The following is a 7,477-nucleotide window of genomic DNA, read 5'->3' on the forward strand; positions in this document are numbered from 1 at the left end:
ACACGAATCAGAGATCATAAAAAAAAAAAAAAAAATAATAATAATAATGATAAATAGATAAATAAATAAATAAATATTGAACACATGAAAAAAATAAAAACCAATTATTCACAAAAGATGGAAAACCAACGAACGCATAAAAGAAATAAAACCAATTAATACACAAACCAGAGACCTCCAACTGGCGCGAAACAAACACCGACCTTCAACACAACCAACCTCTCCTCACCTACGTTTTCCCCACACGACTATCACTGTCCTGCCTGGCACTTCCGGTCCGCTGTCCTCTGTCACTATAAACGTCCCTCAACTATATACATCAAATTCAAACGAAACAAAAGAGTTGAATCTTATCCAAAACACCAACTTCACAGAAAATAGAAAAAAAAAAAAAGTGCATTGGAGTAGAGCAGACAGCATTTAGTTGAGTACAGACATCTTACGAAGTTCTGATTCTACGTGACCTAATGGCAAGTGCCGGTATTTCGAATCGCTTTTGTTCCTTCATAAGGATTATTTTCAAAGGCCACAGTGATGATGTGTTATGTTTTCATGGGTGCTTTTGCTATTGATGATGCAAAATTCTTGTTAAACTATCACTAGAATCATGAAAATACCTTTGATGGTTCTAGTAGCTTCCACAGTGGAGCCTGCAGAAAAGTGGTCGAGATAACACGTCGAAAAGTTTGGGAATGTGGTCCCAGGTGTACTGTAATTATGTATTTTTGCATTAAACTTTGATGTCCTTCACTAATAAGAATTTACCTTTAATGTTCCCATCATATTGCACGAGTGCCGTGAATGCTGTCCAATGTGATGTTTCTACTGTGGGCACGTTGAGCCAAGGAATGACTCGGTCACCACAGTACTGAATAACATCATTTTAACCCATCGTGGAAAATGGAAAAAAAAAAAATAATAAATAAATAAATATGTTGGCGTAATGAACCCAAAAGTAGTTCCTCACAAAGAAAATAATATGGAAATTTTCTTCTTATCTTTCTTTGAAAGGTTCCACCGGCATTTAACAAGTTACCTCAAGTACGGCGCTGCCAGACGTAATTCCGCCACTTATTCTCCTAATAATTGTACAACACAACATTCTTATGATATTGCATCAGAGTGAGAAGATAGACACAAAATAAGAATTCCGAGCATCATCGCACATCGCACATATTGTGAGATAAGTGGTACCGCATGATAGTGCGTATATTGTTCCGAACCTTTTTATTTTATTGATACTTACTCTTTAGTATATGCACATTACATGCAATTGCATTACATTAAAATTCATTACATTAAAATTTAATAAAGAGGACAAAATCTGATAATAATCAGAGAGAAAGTGGAGGCAACGTTTACTTGCTTTATAACCATGCACTGAGCCTGTAGATCTGTCACTAATATGGCCATCACCTGAGAAAAGAAGTCTTAGACTTCCATAAGCATGATTATAAACCACTGGAGGCGTTTTATTCACGTGGAAAAAATCATAAAACTTTAAAATTTAATGGTTGACCAGAGGGTAACAACAAAAATACGTCAGTTGACAGGGTTGAACACATGGGGATGAATGGGTTCATTTTTTTTTTTTATTATTATACAAATGCACTCAGATACATCGCGCAAATAAATAAAGGGAAATGTCTATCAAAATTCCGATGGTGAAAAGAATGACTGTTGACTGGTAAGGCTTCTGTAGCTTGATAAAAGTGTTCGGGTGCAAGTTTAGCAAGTTTACACTGACAGCGTATGAAATAATGGAGCACTCCAAACCTCTTAGTACCTGTGGTGTTATTTTTGTTCGGTAAAATCACTTAAGATTATTCAAGTAAGAAGTGTTATATTATCAGTGGCAAGCAGAACATAAAGACCTCAGTGTTGGCTCACTTTCTCTAATAGATAGGGGCATTTTTTTACAGGCTTGACTTATTAGAGTTATGGCTGGAAAGTACTATATGAATGTGTGTATAAAGGGTAAGGGTTGCACCAGGAGGAACTGAGATACCAACGTCGCAGCGAAAGGGTTGTGAATATTGGCAGAAAAACAACAATATAAACAGCAGATCGTCAAAATTGAAGGTATCGTAGAAATAATAATAATAATAATAATAATAATAATAATAATAATAATAATAATAATAAAGGCAAAGCACGTGACCAGCAGAAAAATGAGGGAAAATAACGATATTCTGATCCCAAAAGACAGTCAGTCCATTAGAGGGAGATCAGAAGAGTGAGAGATAAGATTATAAAGTTTACAGGCAGGATCTAGATCAGTGAAGGAGAGAGAGAGAGAGAGAGAGAGAGAGAGAGAGAGAGAGAGAGAGAGAGAGAGAGAGAGAGAGAGAGAGAGAGAGAGAGAGAGAGAGAGAGAGAGAGAGAGAGAGAGAGTTTGTGTGTGTGTTGCAAGAATATTTTATCTCCCTAACCATCTGAAAGCTCCTCGCGTGACGATTCATTAAGTCACCAGAAAAAAAAAAGGAGCGCAATGCTCCGCGACTGACGAGCAGATTAGATACTGACTGACTCTTGCAGTGATAAGATGAACAGTAAGGGAGCTTGAGAAAGTAAAAATGTATGGTAGAGTGGATGGGTTTAGTTACATAACTTTCCACACCCTCTCCCTGTCACTCAATTCCATCACGCCCATTGCATACTAAAGGAAAATAAACAACCCAGTTACTACCCGTGTTTTATTTATTTATTTTTTTTTTTTTATCTCTCTTCTCTGCGCTCCTGTTAAGCAACCATCCTTACGTCACCATCACAACCCCTCTCCCTACCATCTCCCTTCCCAACGCAACTCACGTCATCCATGTTGTACCCGTCATGATAAGGACATGACAAGGACACGAGACATTAAACATTACGACCATCAACCTACCTCTCTCTCTCTCTCTCTCTCTCTCTCTCTCTCTCTCTCTCTCTCTCTCTGTGTGTGCGTGTCTCTCTCTCTCTCTCTCTCTCTCTCTGTGTGTGTGTGTGTGTGTGTGTGTGTGTGTGTGTGTGCATGATATGAGGAGTGAATGTCCTGAAGTGAGTGCAATAGTTGCGATTCCACTTGTTTAATGATCAGCGACTTCAAACAGCTGTGATGGTCTTGGTACCGCCTCAGGACAAGCTGCAGCTGCCTACGTTTTTTATCGACCAGCCAAAACAGCCGTCCTCACACCACTTTCACTACCAGACCGCCAGGCAGTCATCACAAATGCAAGTCAAGGCTAATTTTCATTAATGAAGATGTTTATGCTGCATCACAGGAAATTTGAGGCGACTTCCCTAAGTCATGTTAGCAAGAGACTAATTAATATTGTAGCCGCACCGGCAGGTCTTCATTAGCTCTCAGGTGATCTGTTTTACTGATCACACCCATCATCGTGTGGTCGAGGAAAGGCATTTTTCTCTCTCTCTCTGACATTTATTGATGAGGTAGGCATGACTGTAAGAACTGCGAACAAGTTCTCGGTCTCAATTTCATATAAAATAACATATCCTAATATCAAGCACTTTCTACATATTACAGTATTCATTAACAATACATGCAATCAACTTGGCACTATGACAATCAGTTTTTACTATAAAATTAAAGTATTTACCTCTGTCACCTTCCTACCCGTCTTTGTCTGAGCGCGACTTGGCCGTGAGTAATGCCGGCAGGCAACCAGTGGGTTAAAGACATTCTACTAACAAGTGAGCATCGGCTTTGGTGCTTCATATAGCACTGAGTACTGATACTTACGCATATTGCATGTGTTTTCATGCAAGTAGGAAACTATTGAACATTTCACTTATGATTACCGAGGAATAATGACGTGAGGCACATACACTTTACGTACAATAACAAATATACATTTCTTTCGCAACACGAAACTCCTGGTCAAAGAGAAATCCCTTGTAAATTTACCAAGAGCACATAGCAGCACATCCCACCTGACTTCTGCTGTGAGTGACGTCTTCCGTCCACCACCTAAAGACGCATGCGATCGGAGGCCCTACCTGACAACCAGCCAACAGTTACAGGTAACAAGGCAGGACAGGGTAAGGCAGGGCAGGGAAGTGTGTCGGGCCAACGAGCGGATCCTGAAGATGCTGAGGCCACAAGGGACCCAGAATCCTGACGCGCCTGCCCACCAGAAAGCAGCAGCCACAGCCTCTTTAGTCGCGGTCTATAGTCAAGTACCCTCTGTAAAAATCATTATGTAGATATAAGCAAGTGTGCCTTTAAAGAAATCTGTTTTCTATAATGAATTATTTTACTTATGTATACAGGATAAACTACTGAATCCTACTGTAAGAGGATCAAGTAGCATCATGCTTGTTACAAAGGTTTTGAATGTAAGCATGTATTTCTCATTGTACTTATTATTATTTATACAGGTGAGGAAGCATTAAGGCAGGCACTAGCTGGGCTGTTCAGGAAAATATTAAAGATAGGGGAGGTGCCTCAAGGTTGGAACAGGAACAGAATTACACTCGTACACAAGGGAGGAGGAAAGCCAAGGGAGGACGTAGGTAATTACAGACTTATAGCATTTGGTTCGGTGATTAATAATAAATTGAAGACTTGGATAGAGGAGAATAAGGTGCTTGGAGAGGAGCAGAGTGGTTTTAGGCAGGACAGAGGTGGTTTAGAAAATGTGCTAGTTATGAAAGAAATTATTGAAAGAAATATAAAACTAAGGAAGGAGCTGTACTTGGTTTTCTTAGATACAGAGAAGGCCTATGATAGTAGGCTGGAGCAAACTGCTGACATTACTTGCACACAGAGGGGTGGACAGGAAGGTAGTGCAGGTAATTAGGAAGCTGTATGAGGATAATGAGGTGAAGTTCACGTTAGGAGACATTAGTACAGGTTGGATGAGAAACAATATTTGAGTACGGTAGGAGTGTGTGATGTCCCCAATCTTATTCATTGTTTACATAGAGGAGTTAATAACAAGGATCAGGTGTCAGGGAAGGGTGTTAAAGTTGGGGATAGGAGATTAGTATGTCTAGCCTATGCCGATGACATAGTGCTGACAGAGAGTAAGGAGGACATGGAATAGTTGTTGTGGGTAACCAGCGTATATGGACGAGAGTGGGGTGTTAAGTATAGCGACAGGAAATACACGGTGATGGAATTCAACAGTGAGGTAGAGGGACAGTGAGCATTAGAGAACAACATACTAGAGGTGGTGGAGAGGTACACATACTTGGGGCTAGAGGTAAGCAAAGAAAGAATAGGAGGTGAAAAACAGGTGAAAATAAATGAAGGAAAAGCCAGGAGGATGACAGGAATGATAATGAATGCAGGGAGTAGGACAGTCAACAAGTATGAGGTAGGCAGAAGTTTATGGAAGGGAATGGCAATACCTTAGTGTTTGTATGGGTCTGATATTACCTACCACCGGGAGGAAGACTTAACGAGATTAGAGAAAACCCAGAATATAGTAAATAGGTGGTTAGGTGTTCCACGCAGCACAACAGTAGAAGCTGTCAGAGAAGAGATGGCCTGAAGCACCTTCAGAGAGAGAAGCTGAGCTTTATGAAGAAGACAGAAGAATTTGATGAGGATAGATGGGTGAAACAGGTAGTGAGGGAAAACTCTATTAGATCTTCATGGAGTAGGGAAATGGATAGGTAGAAAAGGAGGGGAAAACCTTGATGAGGACTGGAGGAGGATAGGGCACAGAGAGGTGAGGAAAAGGATAGAAAAAGGTGGTTTAGTTAGATGGCACACAGGGATAGAAACAAAGTCTACATTAAAGTGGTACAAGTGGAAGGAGAGACCTGAGGCGCTCCACTGGCATGTAGGAGACTGGGGCAGCAAATTGTTAATGAAGGCAAGGACAGGGACGCTTGAGGTGAAGGCTGAGAACAGGGTGGAGCTGGACCAGGGATGTAACACATGTAGAGGGGTGAGGGAGACTGTGGAACATTTCCTGGTGGAGTGTGTTGGGTATGAAGAAGAGAGAGACAGGTTGATAGGCTCCGTAACTGAAATTATAGAAGATGAGTGGAGCAGGAGGTTAGAGGAGGAGGACGGTGGAGTCCTCACGGTGCTGGGCCTATATCAGAGAGAGAAAAAAAAGAGAGGATAGTAAGGATGATGAAAGAGTTCCTAGTACAGACGTGGAGGAAACGTAACATGTAATATGTAGTTTTGTTCCCTGTGCTGTGCCCGCCACTCTCCTCTACAGGTAGTGGACGGACCAGAGCATAACAATGAAGGGAAGGAGGACTAGAAAGCGATAAAAAGCGGAAGAGGTCACAAGAAGATGTGAGCCATAACAAAACACAGCTAGTGATTATTCTTAGATTTAAGGCTTAAGCTTCCCCATTGAAGACAAAAAGGTATTTAGCATGTTATGTATTTCATACTGTGTCTATGGTATGCATATATAAACAGTGAAGTGAATTATAGTGTGTATAGGTAAGAAACATTACCCAAGATGTGTGTACTTAATTTCTTAGTACCTACGCAGTAAGATAATAAGGCATTATATTAATACCTTCAAAAAAATATTAGTGAACCACATATATATAAGCAGTAATTGTGTGGTTAGGTATTAATTTTAATGTATAACTTGCAGCTTTCACGTCCATGCCAGAGGCAAACGTGGTACAGAGGACCTAATTTATTAAAGACCGTTGTGATACAAGATAGTGTCTGTTGATTGACCCAGCACTAATAATTTGACACAAGTGTGATCCTGCGGTAAGAACCGCCACATCCTCCTCAGTTCACTTCCATTGTGTTTAATCTTTTCTCTCAATCTCAAATCCGCCGATTTGTTGTCTGTCTGTCTGTCGGTTGTCGGATGTTGTAAGGTGATAATTCATTCGCTTGTTCCTCATTTTGGTCTGATCTGATTGGCTCACGTTGGCCAGTGATGACATAAAGCATGAATGATGCACGTTCATACAGCAGTCATGAGATTACATTTCAAAGCGTCTCTCTGCCGGGATTTTCACACAAATTGCATTTTGTGTGACAGTGCGAGTGTGACAGCTGTCTGGGTCACGGATCACGCACTGGCGGGAGCAGCGAGGTCCACTGCCCACTACCCAAAAACCGCCATGTTAACTTCTGTCTCGTGTGTCGCTTTCTCGGACGTATCCTATTTCATCTCCTGTACAAATGCAAGTCATTCTGCATAGTACTTTAGCCAACATTGGTTATATTAGTCATGATCTCACACTGCATTATGATATTTTATGAAAATACGAAGACACACTGAAAATGGCGGACCAGGCCAAGGAGGCCATTCAGACACCTTTGCCTCACGAGGTTGGAAGGACTGACTGATACATGCTCGCTTCATATAAACTACATGCTTTCAAAAACGTTTCTCATCCGTGAATGACTTGCATGCAGATCATTCTTTAATTTTATTGAAAACATTGTTAAGCCTGTTTTCACCTACGATCCCAACGTCTGTCCATGAATGGCTGTCGTCCTTCCATGCTGCCTCCTACCCAATCATTGCTCATC

At 40.8% G+C, this 7,477-nt stretch overlaps 1 protein-coding gene across 1 annotated transcript in view; it reads right to left on the reverse strand.

Moving 5' to 3' along the window:
* Positions 1–3,660, reverse strand: part of LOC135101196 (organic cation transporter protein-like) — a 16,652-nt gene extending 12,992 nt beyond the window's left edge. Inside the window, exon 1 of the mRNA XM_064004806.1 lies at positions 3,600–3,660. The gene's annotated coding sequence lies outside the window, so the exon portion shown is untranslated. The remainder of the gene's footprint in view (positions 1–3,599) is intronic.
* Positions 3,661–7,477: the final 3,817 nt, after the last annotated feature.

The sequence above is a fragment of the Scylla paramamosain genome, chromosome 1 (assembly GCF_035594125.1).
Source record: "Scylla paramamosain isolate STU-SP2022 chromosome 1, ASM3559412v1, whole genome shotgun sequence".
Lineage (NCBI taxonomy): Eukaryota > Metazoa > Arthropoda > Malacostraca > Decapoda > Portunidae > Scylla > Scylla paramamosain.